We start from the raw sequence: 13,113 nt of genomic DNA, 5'->3' as shown, positions 1-13,113 counted from the left end.
AGGCTGCCCAGGAATGGCCACGAGCGCCCGGCTTCCGGCGGGTTCCAGGCTCCATCAAGAGACCAGCACCCCTGCCCCGGGCCACTGACACCACTGCCGGCACCCCAGCCGTTTGTGAGGGTCTGGGGAGGCCCTAATGTTGGCACAGCGGGGCTTTTATGGCAATAAGCCCGCCGCTGTGGGCTTGCGCACCCAACGGGAAGTCCGTCCAAAGTCCGAATGGGATCTCCTGCTCGTCGGCTCTCTGGACAGACTGTGTGAGCCCCTGGAGGGCCCACCTCATCCACCTCTTGGTGTCGTCCAGTCGGCACGTGGTAGTGTATTTCAACATGCCGGTTGCCAAGGCAAACGCAGAGCTAGTGCTGAGTGCAGGAGGTGCCCCTCCTCGGTGCCGGACACCCGGAACCACCAGTGCCGCCCCCGACTTGCACGACCGGGCCACGCGGGGGGGTGTTCACATTGAGCTTTTAGTCAAATGAAACCCTCCGGGCATTTTTCTGACAGGTTTCTGACAAGCATTTTCTAGACTCTGCTGTGCTGTCCTTGCGTCATTCATTTCTTGATCCTAAGAGCAGGCCTCTATTTTTATCTTAATTCAATTGCATCTAGTCCAGTGCAGCCCAACCAGAGCACCTAGCGACCTTAACAGGCCCATCAGACGTGCTCATGCCTGTCACCTGTGCTCGAGCTGCCCCACTAATTTATATGTCCCCCAGCTTAATTCTGTACTTTTTATTTATATCTCACCCTAAATGTGTATGTGTTTCTTCCAGAAGCTGCCTCAGATCTTTTGCGGTGTGAGGTAGTTACCTAAATAAAGAAGCTGACTGGCCTTTTAACACAACATAACCTATTTCTGGGTCTGCGTGGTTTCACAACTACTCCCAAACTCCCGGCTTTAGGGCATCTTCTTCCCATTCGTTTAACCTGCCTCTGTGCAAATCCCGGAATTCTACATTCAGTACAGCCCCTCTTGGGAAGAAACGCACAGAGCCCAGTGGATGGAGACAGTACAAAGGTTACCCTGACACCGTGGAATCTTCTGGAAGCTCTGTGCTCGGCCACCAGGCCAGCTTCTCAGAATTAGGCTGGACTCAGGAACCTGAAGAGATATCATGAGAGAACACTCTAGATAAGGCACCAGAAGAAAGATTCCGCCCCTACCCGGAAGCTTCCTTGACCGTCATCACTTGCAATCCTATTGATCTTCCCAGTTGGAAATTTCTCGGTGTGTCAGACCTGACTCCATACATGGAGGAAACATTTCCCTTTACTTGAAATTGTAACGTTAGCACAGGAGGGAAAGTCACATATAATCAAAATCACTGAACAATTCCTTAAGAAGACACTTGTTGGTGGCCACGTAACTTCTCTTCGTGAGACCGAGACAGGTTTTTATTCTAGAAGTGGAACAGGTTTCTGGTTCTTTGGCTGGGAACCAAATGGAATCGTTGGCTGTCGTTTCACAGCAGCCATGTTGTTCCAAATATGCAAATCTTGAAAATCGAGGCTCACGCTCAGCCCAGAGCACATGTTCACATCTGCGAGAGGCTGGAGGGGCTGAGGCTGGCTGAGCGGCAGCAGCAGATTCCAATCTCCTGCGCCACCCTCACGAAAGGGAATCTCCCTCCTCACTTAACATCTTCCTCCTTAGCTCTTTCTTCTGCTGGTTAGTGTGCAATTTAAATGCGTGTATGAGACGGCTCTCCATAGAGAGCATTTGTTCAACTCCTAAGGTCTCCTGAGTTACAGGGCGTGCTCCTGCAGGGTGGGCACCGGACCACTGCTTTGGAGAATGCATGCAGAATAAATCTGTGATAAAAAGGAGGGGGCGAAGTGAATGCAATTCCAGCTGACGACCTGCTGGCCTTTGCATGAACCCCGTGGGAGAAAAAGGAGGTCCACATAGGAGGGCTTCCTAGAATTTAGCTTCAACCATCTGGAGACCCCAGTTAAGAGCTGGAACTGAGAAGGCACACTTAGGCAATGCATGTGCAAAGTCGGGGTGTTCCCTCAGAGGCGAGGCTTGGTCCACATCTCAGTATCTGCCAGGACAGGACAGTATCTCAGGGACCCCCGACGGCACAAGCACCAAATTCAATCTCAAAGATGATGAGAGCAGCATTCCATCAACTGGATGCAGATCACCTGGGGATCACATAAATGCAGACTCCAATTCAGTTGTCCAGGGCGGGGCCGGGGACTCTGCATTTCTAACAAGCACCCAGGCAGTACCACCGCTGCATTAAAAAAAAAGAAAGTGTCCTTAAGACAATCCAAAGAGTGAGGATCTTGAACAACCCTGTCATTTTAGAGATGGGGACACTGAAGCCTGCAGGTGAAGTGAGTTTCCCAAGTTCAAGCAGCTGCAGAGCAGCAGGTCCAGGACCGGGGGGTGCCCAGGGCTCCAGGCTGCCGGTCCAGCCCTCCTCCCCGTCCCCGCCCACCCCATGAGCTGCTGACGGGTTCTTCTGAGCCCTGCTGAGCCTTGGGCAGCACGAGCGAGTGAGCAGGGCAGTGGCCAGGGCAGGTGAGGCAGCTCACACTGCAGGTGAGTCATGAACCGGCGTGCCTCGCTTCAACCTGGCTGTGCCGTGTGCCCGTGAACGTGGTCCTGACCAGGCTTCCATGCTGCTCTGTGTCACTGCAGATTCCAGAGCCATGAGCCCATGAGCACGCATCATGCAAGGCAAGTAGGGTGGAGAGGGAGGAGGAAACAGGAGAGGCGGTGTTTCCACCAGGCAGAGCCACGTGGAACTGGGCTAGGTCTGATCTGGGCTCGTCCTCCCAGTGGGCTGGGCTTGGGGAGCCTCCTACCGCTCTCAGGGCCATCTCCTCGGCCCCTGCTCCTATCTGTTCTCTTGAACGAAAACTGGATTTTTTCAGTGACCTGGCTCAGTCAGCTCTGCCACTTACAAGCTGAGTGACGTTACAGGGGATCCTCACCTATTAGGGGATAATAATAATGACATCACAATCATAGGACCTAATGTGATTCAGCACTGGCTTTCTGAGACTCACAACCTCCTGAATGTAAATACCTTACAGTGTATTGTTCCTCCTTTGTAGAAGTCAAAACAGAGTGCTGTGAAGTTTAGGTCATCTCCTCAGACGCCTAATGATTCCAGGACTACAGGACCTGTCATTTATAAAGCTATTTACAGTCAAGTCTGCCGCTAATAATCAAGTCTACACTTCACACAACCTCATCCCCACACTTTACTGCAGAGACGACCCACCAGGACCCACAAAGCCAGGCAGATGGGCATTCTAGGGGGAACGGTGGGTTCACCCCGGCTCTGCAGCCCACCCCCAATCAATAGCCTTAAAGCTCCTCCGATTCAACTCATCCCTTGGTGAAATTACAGTGTCGTGGAGGAGGTTGATCAGAAGCTAAGTCCTCCAAGGTGGAGGCCAGCTCGGAAATGTATTTGCGTGAAGGACCAGAGAGCCCTCTGGGTAAAGACCAACCCTAAGGGAAAAGAGAGTCAGGCTGACAAGGGTGGCCCGGTAACAGATACTTAACACAGGCATGCTTGGCTTCCTGCATCTCCCAACAACCCTTGTTTGTTCTCAGGGAAGAAGGGCTATAAGAAGGATTAGGCCAGTTTGGGGTGAAACTGTATGAGATACCGGGGTCCATACGTTGTCATTTGGACACACCCAGCACAGACTTGGGTTGCGCTGGTTCCTGGTAGACACAATGACATCTGGCAGAAAAGCGACACAGGAGGTGCTGATAGCTGACTGGACTTGCTGGCGAGCTGAACTGGCTCTTCGAAGATCCCCAAAGTTTCTTGCCAGGTCAGACACACAAGGGGGCGAGGGGCCGGCTGGGAAAACGCAGATAACAGTAAATCACTCCTTGTCGGGGACACTTAGGTGAAAGGTGCAGACAGCTAGAAACCGCAAACCAGCCTGGGAATGGCAGGTATCCCTGGGTGAGAAGTGCATGTACTTCTCACTCCGACGACTAAGCGTGGCAGGCCTGGGGGTAGCTGTGTCTGCCTTCCCACCACCACACGGCCTCCTCCCTTCCTTCATTCCTTCACTCAGCACAGATTCACCTCTGGCCTCACTTCTCCTGGATCCCGAAGGCTGCCCCGACGGGGAGATCCCGGCTCCCTGGTTCAAGGACAGCAGACCTTGTCCACTGTCACATGGAGTCCTGGCCAGGCTGTACCGGCCCCAGGCGGCTCTATCAGCTCTGAGGGACCTCGCATCCTGGCCAGCCCGTACTGTCCCGAATCACCTGCCACAAGTGTCCCTTGCCGGCCAGGGGCTGGTTTTTTCCTCTTGTTTCTTCTGCGTTTCAGTTTTCAAGAAATTTAAGTTTCCCGTTGTTTCAGAAGAAAGTCAGGAGGGGGAAGCTGCTGGAGGAAAAAGGAGAGAAGAGGCAGGAGAAAACCCGGGGGGCGGGGAGGGGAAGGGTGGAAGGCACTGAGGAAGCGAGATGGTGGAAGGAGATGAAAGGAAGGCTGGGCTGGGGAAAGGTGAGAGGAGAGCTACGGGAGACAGAAGCTGAGACGGGGGAAAGTGGGGAAGAGTGTCTCCCACGGTGTGCTTCGTGAACCAGGAGTAGCAGCTCCTCACCTGGAGCCGCGCTCTACCTGCAAATTCTGCCTCTCACCCCAGACCTCCTCAGCCAGAAAATCTGGGGCTTTTAAAAGTCTTCCCAGTAACGGGGGTGCGCACTACAGCTTGAGAATCACTGGGCTGAATCGTTCTATTGTTTACTTAAGCAGGCACGCTGCCCCTCGATCCTGGATTCCAGTGTTTTTTTGAACTTCTGCCTGGGGCACGGTGACTCGGAAGAGTCCTAATGTGACTCTCCCTAATGTGACCCTCACACACACCACCTCTTGGCCTAACGACCTCCTGATTCCGCAGAGATGGGAAGAAACGGCTGTCACATCCTCCTTCTCCTCCATTCACTCTCACCGTACCACTGGAACCACCAGCCTCTGGCAGCTCTAGACTGTGCAGCCTTTTCCTGGGAGGTTTTGGGGCCTGGACAGGACTCTAAGGCGCCCCTGATCCTGTGTTACTGCCCAACCTATTCAACATCAAGGACCGCCTTTATTATTTTTCTCCCATTTCTCCCATATTGTCTGGAAATATGTTGTCTGCCAAAGAGACTAATCATGAAGGAATAATTAATTCAGTTCCCCATGATTTATTAATCAAACACATCCACAACTGGGTATGCAAAAAGCAGAAAACAGATGTATCATGGTTTCCATTAGAGTTTTTGAAACATTTAAAACAATGCATTACAACTACCGTGAACCCCTGGGCGTCTGGGGAAGAACAGATGAAACCAGAGATTCCAGATCTCAGCTGCCGGGGTGAACAAAGGCCGTATGAGGAAAGGGAAAACAATAAGCAAAACGTTTACAGGCTCCTGCCGCTCTCCCTGCACCCAGCCCACTCAGGACTTGGCCCCTTCCAGGAGCTCTATCCTCCCTCTGGTTCTGGCTTTCTCCAAAGGGCATCTCACAGACTCACCGACAAGGCCAGTCCTAACCCAGTGAGGCCCGCGGGCCAGCGGCTGCTGCCCCCGCCCCCCTCCTGCCCTGCCCCCCTTACCAGACCCCACCTCTTCCTCCTGCAAACGCAGGAGGTGGTTTTCAGTCTCCACCATTAAACACACCGGCGCCCCCAAAAGATGCCAGGCTAAAGGGGCGGGGAGGGGGGGAGGGGCACGGTGCACAGCGCGATTCTAGGTGCTAGAGAAATGATGGCTGCCATGTCTGCCTACGGAGCCCCCGTCCAGGCACAAACGCGTGGGACAGTGGAGCTGGATCCCTCGTCCCCTCCAGTGACTGAGGCTTTGCTACTGCTTTGGCTGGACGGGCCTGCCTCTCATTGCTCAGGACACCTGTCAACCATGGCATCTCAAGGCAGAGGAGAGAAGGAACAGGACTGGGGAAGGAGCTAGGAGAGGCCTGCCGCAAACAGCAAGTTTCTCGACAACTCCTTTCTATCCTTAAAATCTGTATGAATGTTGCCATGTTATTCCACAATACATTTGTGCTTGTTCACTGCTTTAAAGATGTTCCCAAATCTTCAAATACAATTGGCGTCGTTTCACCTGTGGGTTTGCTCTTCCCGGCACAAGGACACGGACCCCAGAGGGCCAAGCAGCCCAGGTGGGAAGGAACTGTCACCGCTGGCAGCAGTTCTTTCCCTTGAGGCTCCCCGGCCAGTCCTGGGTGGACGTCTGCCAGTTCCCCCGGCAGACAAGCAGGCAAGCCCAGCCGCGTCCAGACATCCCAACTGCACACCAGGAAGCACCACTCTCGTCCAGGCTCCGTGTTCCCACCTGAGAAAGCTGAGGCCCCAGCATGCTAAGTGACTCAGCCAAGGCCACAGCACCTGTCACTGACAGAGCCTGAACACGCATTTTCTGAGTCCTGCCTACTGCCCTTTCTGCCATCCCCTTCTTCCTCTCTAGGTGAGGACAAAGGGCTGGCGGTGAGACAGGGGCCGTCTCAAGGATGAGCACCTGGTCAGCAAGCCAGGTGGACCAGACTGCGTTCAAGGGAACTGTCCTGTGCCTCTCCTGTAGAACGGGAACGTTACTGCCAGCAGTAGACACGCCAGAGGACTGTGTGAGACGTGCGCTGGGGAACAGACATGAGGGCTTCGGAAAAGCGTGAACAAACTGGGGGGTGGCTCTTGATCCCGTGCTGGGGAGGCTTGGCTGAGGCTTTGTTCCCTCCACACGTGTCCTTCCTCTCGGCCTGTCTGCAGCAGCCCAGCACACACATGGGCTGAAGTGTGGGGAGCTGACCCTGAAATAGTGATGGCCGGCCTGCCACATGGACCACATCCCCCCAGCGCGCCTCCAAAGCCGACAGAAGGCGTCACTCAAGGCTCGTGTGACTGGGCCGCCGGGCCCGCCGTGGCCTCCACCCGGGGCCACAGGCGCCACCACCAACCCACTGAAGCTGGTTCCTGACAGGAAACCCCCTCATCATTCTTATCACCTACAGTTTATATGAGCCAGGTGTCATGGGTCAATGACGCGGGCGAACTAAGACCAGCCACCACGAGGGATGGACACCTACAGCCCACGCGCCCCACGCCCTGTGCCACAAGCGATTCAGACTGGAAAGAGCCCCGATTAATAACAAGCTTACTAATCAATGTCGTTCTGCAGGAAATCTATACTACTTAATACTATAATCTATAATATTTCCACTGTCCTTCATCCCAAATCCCTCTTGGCCTACTTGACTGGGTGAAGGTCTTCATGCTTTTCATATATAACTTTTTAAATGAGCTTGGTGGATCTGGTACTGAACAGAAAACAAAAAAACAAAAAACCAAACAACCCTGTTTCCCCATAAACCAATAAGCTTACAAAGAGAACTCAGAGAAGGTCTAGAGATGGAATTTAAAGTGTGAAAGCAAGAAAGGGTAAATGAAGAGGAGGATTGCTTGGAATGGGCAGTTAAATGCTTCCAACCTGAACCAAACAAGCCAGTGGCGTGGCCTGAGGCTGTGTGCTTGCTACTTACCCCATCCACAGATCCAGCTCCGTGTTACAAATAGCTTTACACTTGAAGAGTTTTTTGAATGTGCTGGACGAGAGCAGATGGGAGGGGGTGGAAGTGAGGGAAGTAGAAAGGGAGCCAGATGAGAAATTCAGAGTCCTACCCGCCCGCCCACTACCACCACACACGCTTCCAATGCCCTGAATCTTGAAGGCGGGGTTAGAGTCGCACAAGAGACAGCCACACACGGTACTCCAGCGATGGAGCTTTACTTTGGAGTGTAGTCTAGGAGTGGGCATAATATAAAACACCACAGTTTGATGGTAAACCCCCCAAAGTAGAAAGTTAATAGCTGATCTGACCCTCATGCAAAGTGTAATGCAAAGTTTCCCCTCATTCTTGCAAACACACACACACGCACACTAATACTCACACTCACCTGTGGTCCCTCTCCCCTCGCTGGTGATCCTCCACCTGTCTCTACCTTCAGCTGAGGTAAAGACAGCTTTGGACTAGAAGTCAGACCTGGGTTCTAGTTTTAACTCTGCAACGTGCTGGCCAAATGGCTTTGTCACTAAACCTCCCTTGGAGACTCCAATTTCATCTGTAAAATGGGCTCTTGTAACCATCAAGTGAGATACATACAGTAATAGCCAAAGAGGAAGGCAAAAAAGCACACGAAAAATGTTCAACGTCATTATCCATTAACAGGCGAATTAAACCCACAATGAAATATCCCTACGCACATATTCAGGTAACTAAAATTTAAAAGATTGACCTCACCAAATGCTGGCAAGGATGTGGCGTAACTGTAACTCTCATGCATTGCTGAGGGGAATGTAGAATAGTGTAACCACTTTGGAAAACAGTTTGGCTGCTTCCTAAGTAAAACAAACATCTATCATGTGATCCAGTCATTCTAGTCCTAGGTATTTACCCAAGGGAAAGAACGTATACATCTGTACAAAGACTTGTACACAGATGTTTATAGCAGCTTTATTTGTAATAGTCAAAATTGGAAACAACTGGGGCTTCCCTGGTGGCACAGTGATTAAGAATCCGCCTGCCAATGCAGGGGACACGGGTTCGAGCCCTGGTCCAGGAAGAGCCCACATGCTACGGAGCAACTAAGCCCGTGCGCCACAACTACTGAGCCTGCGCTCTAGAGGCCGTGAGCCACAACTACTGAAGCCCGCGCGCCTAGAGCCCGTGCTCCCAACAAGAGACGCCACAGCCATGAGAAGCCCACGCACCGCAACGAAGAGTAGCCCCCGCTCGCGGCAACCAGAGAAACGCCCGCGCGCAGCAACGAAGACCCAAAGCAGCCAAAAATAAAATAAATAAAATAAAATAAATAAATTTATTAAAAAAGAAAAAAAATTCTATGCTAAAATTGGAAACAACTGAATATCCATCAATCCTTCAACAGGTGAGTAGATATACAAATTGTTGCATATCCATACAAGGGACTAGTACTACTCGGCAGCAATGAATTATTTTTTTATTGGAGTATAATTGCTTTACAATGTTGTGCTAGTTTCTGTTATACAATGAAGTGAATCAGCTATATGTATACCTATATCCCCTCCCTCTTGGACCTCCCTCCCACCCCATCCCCCCATCCCACTCATCTAGGTCGTCACAGAGCACTGAGCTGAGCTCCCTGTGCTATACAGCAGGTTCCCGCTAGCTATCTATTTCACACATGGTAGTGTAGATATGTCAATCCTAATCTCCCAGTTCGTCCCACGCTCCCCTTCCCCCACTGTGTCTACATGTCTGTTCTCTACATCTACGTCTCTATTCCTGCCCTGCAAATAGGTTCATCTGTACCATTTTTCTAGATTCCACATATATGCATTAATATACGATATTTGTTTTTCTCTTTCAGGCTTACTTCACTCTGTATGACAGACTCTAGGTCCATCCGCATCTCTACAAATGACCCAGTTCCGTTCCTTTTTATGGCTGAGTAATATTCCATTGTATATATGTACCACATCTTCTTTATCCATTCATCAGTAAGGAATTATTGATACAGCCAACGACAAGGATGAATCTCTAGATGATAATGCTGAGGGAAAGAAGCCCGATGTAGGGACTTCCCTGGTGGCACAGTGGATAAGACTCTACACTCCCGATGCAGGGGGCCCAGGTTCGATCCCTGGTCAGGCAACTAGATCCCACATGCATGCCGCAACTAAGAGTTCGCATGCCACAACTAAGGAGCCTGTGTGCCGCAACTAAGCAGCTGGCGAGCCACAACTAAGGAGCCTGAGAGCTGCAACTAAGGAGCCCACCTGCCGGAACTAAGACCTGGTGCAACCAAATAATAAATAAATAAATAAATAAGTATTAAAAAAAAAAAAAAAAAGAAGAAGAAGAAGCCTGATGTAAAAGAGCACACGTTGTATGTTTCCCTCTATATAAAACTCAAGAAAATGAAAACTAAGCTATAGGAACAGAAAACAGTTCCCTGGAGGCAGGGCGGGAGGGAAGGGAGTTGGACAGGGAGAGAGGGATTTCAAAATTTAGCACAGGGATTAAGAGAGTAGCTGCTTATTTTACTCCCCATTCCAGATTCTGTAGCAGATATTACCAACTGACCACAATGCTTTCCTGCATATACAGGCATGTACCACACCCACTGATGTTTGTCCTGAGTCCTTCTCCTTGGGTCTGCCATCAGATGATTGAGCCCTTGGGCTAGTCCGTACTTCTGGCATTCATTTCTTCATCCTCTCTGCCAAAAAGTCAAATTTATCTGCTCAAAGGCTCAGTCCAGCTTGGGAAATGTATGGGAAATATACCACTTCCCCCATCTTGCTCACCACCCCTTGCTGTAGCTGCTTTCTGTAGTCCCAGCCTCCTAGAACAAGGGCACTGCCACGGGGGCATGATGGTCACAGTGGACTGCAGGGATAACAAAATTGACATGAGGGCAAAACAGACTGTGGGGGCTGTTTCTGGGGAGACGCAGTACAACTCCTTTGGTGCGCCCCGTGATGGCAGGGGTCTCTGTCCATCTGGTTCTTTGATATATTCCAAACACCTAGAACAGTGGTTGGCACATAGTAGATACTCAATAAGTACTCACTGAAAGAATGAATGATAAACATTCTAAATTCTTCTTCTTTCTCTTTTTCCCATCAAAAGACCATTTGTTTTTCCATCGATTTCTAGCTGTTTTTCCACTGAGAGCAGAGATCAATCTAGTATCACTTGTTCACAGCCTACTATTGCATTGCCAACGATTTCAAGTCAGAGCCTGGCAAATCTGGAGCCACTAGAGGCGTCTTACCTGAAACATTAGGTTGTAGCAGTAGCGGGAGGCAGGAGGGGTTTGAACAGAAAGTGCCAGACCTCTGGGTCCCAGGCAGGTCCACGGATGCTGCACACTGACTTCTGGGGAGAAAGATCCATAGATCTTTGAATTTCGTTAAAGAGTGTTAGTGCTGTGTTTTTGTGATTATGGGTATGACGTGAAAATTAAACTACATTAGTGTTGTTCATAGATTTTGGAGAACTAAGGCGGGGAGAAAAATGTATGAAAACTCATTTTAGCTGCATAATGCTAATTACCTATTTACACGAGCTACTTACCATTAATGCATAATTACTCTATACGCAAAGAAACTGCACATACGTTACATCTATGTCAGATGGATTCCGAGGCTTTATTTGAAACACTGGGAAGGATTTGGTCTCCTAAATGGCTTAAGCATTTGCCCGTGACTTTAAGAAGATTTGCCTCGTGCATTTCAAATCCCAGCCGACATTAGGATCACTTGGGGAGGTTTTAAAAAAAAGCCAATGAAAAATAACATGATATTTGGGATTTGTTTAAAATGATCCAACACAGAAAAGGGGGTGGGGAGCAGGAAAGATGAAACAAAATTGATGAAACGCAGATAATCATTAGAGCTGACTGATGGAGGTTCATTTATACAACTACCTCTATTTTATGTATGTTTTAGAATTACCTCAATAGAAAGACATGTGGGGAATTTCTTTGCACAGCTGTGAGAGGACAGAATACACTGACGCAGACCTGGGGATACGGATGTTTCAGTTACTGGACACTTCCATCTCCATTAGCACATTTGCTTTCCCTGCCACCAAAATAATTCCTACTTGAACAATTCTCGATGGTTCTATCTTCTATCTATCTCTCTATCTCTCTGTGTATCTACGTATGTATGTATCTATCTATCTATCTAATCTATGTATCTATCTATCTATGTATCTAACTATGTATCTCTATCTTTATCTCTCTATCTCTCTATGTATCTATGTATCTCTCTATGTATCTATCTATCTCTCTATCTCTATCTATCTATCTATCTATCACTCCCTAGACCAATTCAATCAGAACATCTGACAGAGGGGTCCCACACATATTCTAAAGTATCCAGATGACTCTAATGTGTGGCCAGGGTTGAGAAACACCAGGAAGGGAAAGTTTCTGAGGGCAAACCTCAGGTCAATTTTTTTTTTAATTAAATAAGCTGCTTTGACATGTCTATGAGAGCGCAGACTACACACAGGGAGGCCTGGGTGGCAATAATAATCACCACCAGTTACGAAGTTTCTCGTATGTGTCACTGGGTGAGTTCCTTTATGTACATAAACTCATGTACTCTCCACAGCTACCTTATAAAGAAACTGAGGCTGGAAGAGAAGTAATTGTCCCAGAGTCAATGGCTCCTACGTGGCTGAGCTGGGATTCAATCCCTATCAATCAAAACTCTTTCTGCTCCAGCTTCTCTGAGGGTCGAAACAGAGGAGTTAAGAGGTCCATGGCTCTTAAACCACCACCCATCTGTCAACCCATCCTCTGTTTATTTGTCTCCGCAGCCTCCCTGGATAGCTTATGTTCTCACTCTTGTAACCTACATTCCAGCTAAAGTGACTCCTTTCACCCTGCTTCTCCAAGTTTCCCCACTTCTGCTTACAAATGTTCAAAACCCTTACAAAATGATAGTATTCTGTTGCCCACACCCACTTTGGGTGGATCTATAAAAATCTGTCCTGGAAACGGTTTTCCTTTACTTAAAAAACATGTCACCACATTCCATGTGTCATGTTTATAGCCACATATTTGGTCAGGTCTCAGAGCAGTGTGACAACAAACCAACAGAGCTGAGTAACCAAAATTAATTCCAAAATAACTCAAGTTCCTGATGGCATGTTTAATGTCCGTAGGTGTAAGACGTAAGGTGACTACAATACAAGGGGAAAGGGCAAAGGTACCGAATTGTGAGATGGTGTCTACATTCTACTGGAAGTGGTGCAATATTGATTCTAAGTAAACTGAGAAGACAAAAAATAAAAGAGAACAAAGAGAAACAAATAATAAAATGGTAGCCCTAAATCCAAGACACAGATTAAAAGAGATTGTGCCAATGGATTTTTTAAAATTATTATAAGTTGCCTATAAGAAACTCACTTTAAAGATAATATTGGTATGTTAAAAGTAAATAAATGGAAAAAGATATATCATGCAAACTAACCAAAAGAAAGTTGGAGTGGCTATATTAATAACAGACAAAGCAGACTTCAGAGCAAAGAGAATTACCAGGGATAAAGAGGGACATTACATAATTATAAG

This window comes from Eschrichtius robustus, chromosome 20 (assembly GCF_028021215.1).
Source record: "Eschrichtius robustus isolate mEscRob2 chromosome 20, mEscRob2.pri, whole genome shotgun sequence".
Lineage (NCBI taxonomy): Eukaryota > Metazoa > Chordata > Mammalia > Artiodactyla > Eschrichtiidae > Eschrichtius > Eschrichtius robustus.
Note: the sequence above shows the minus strand (reverse complement) of the source record.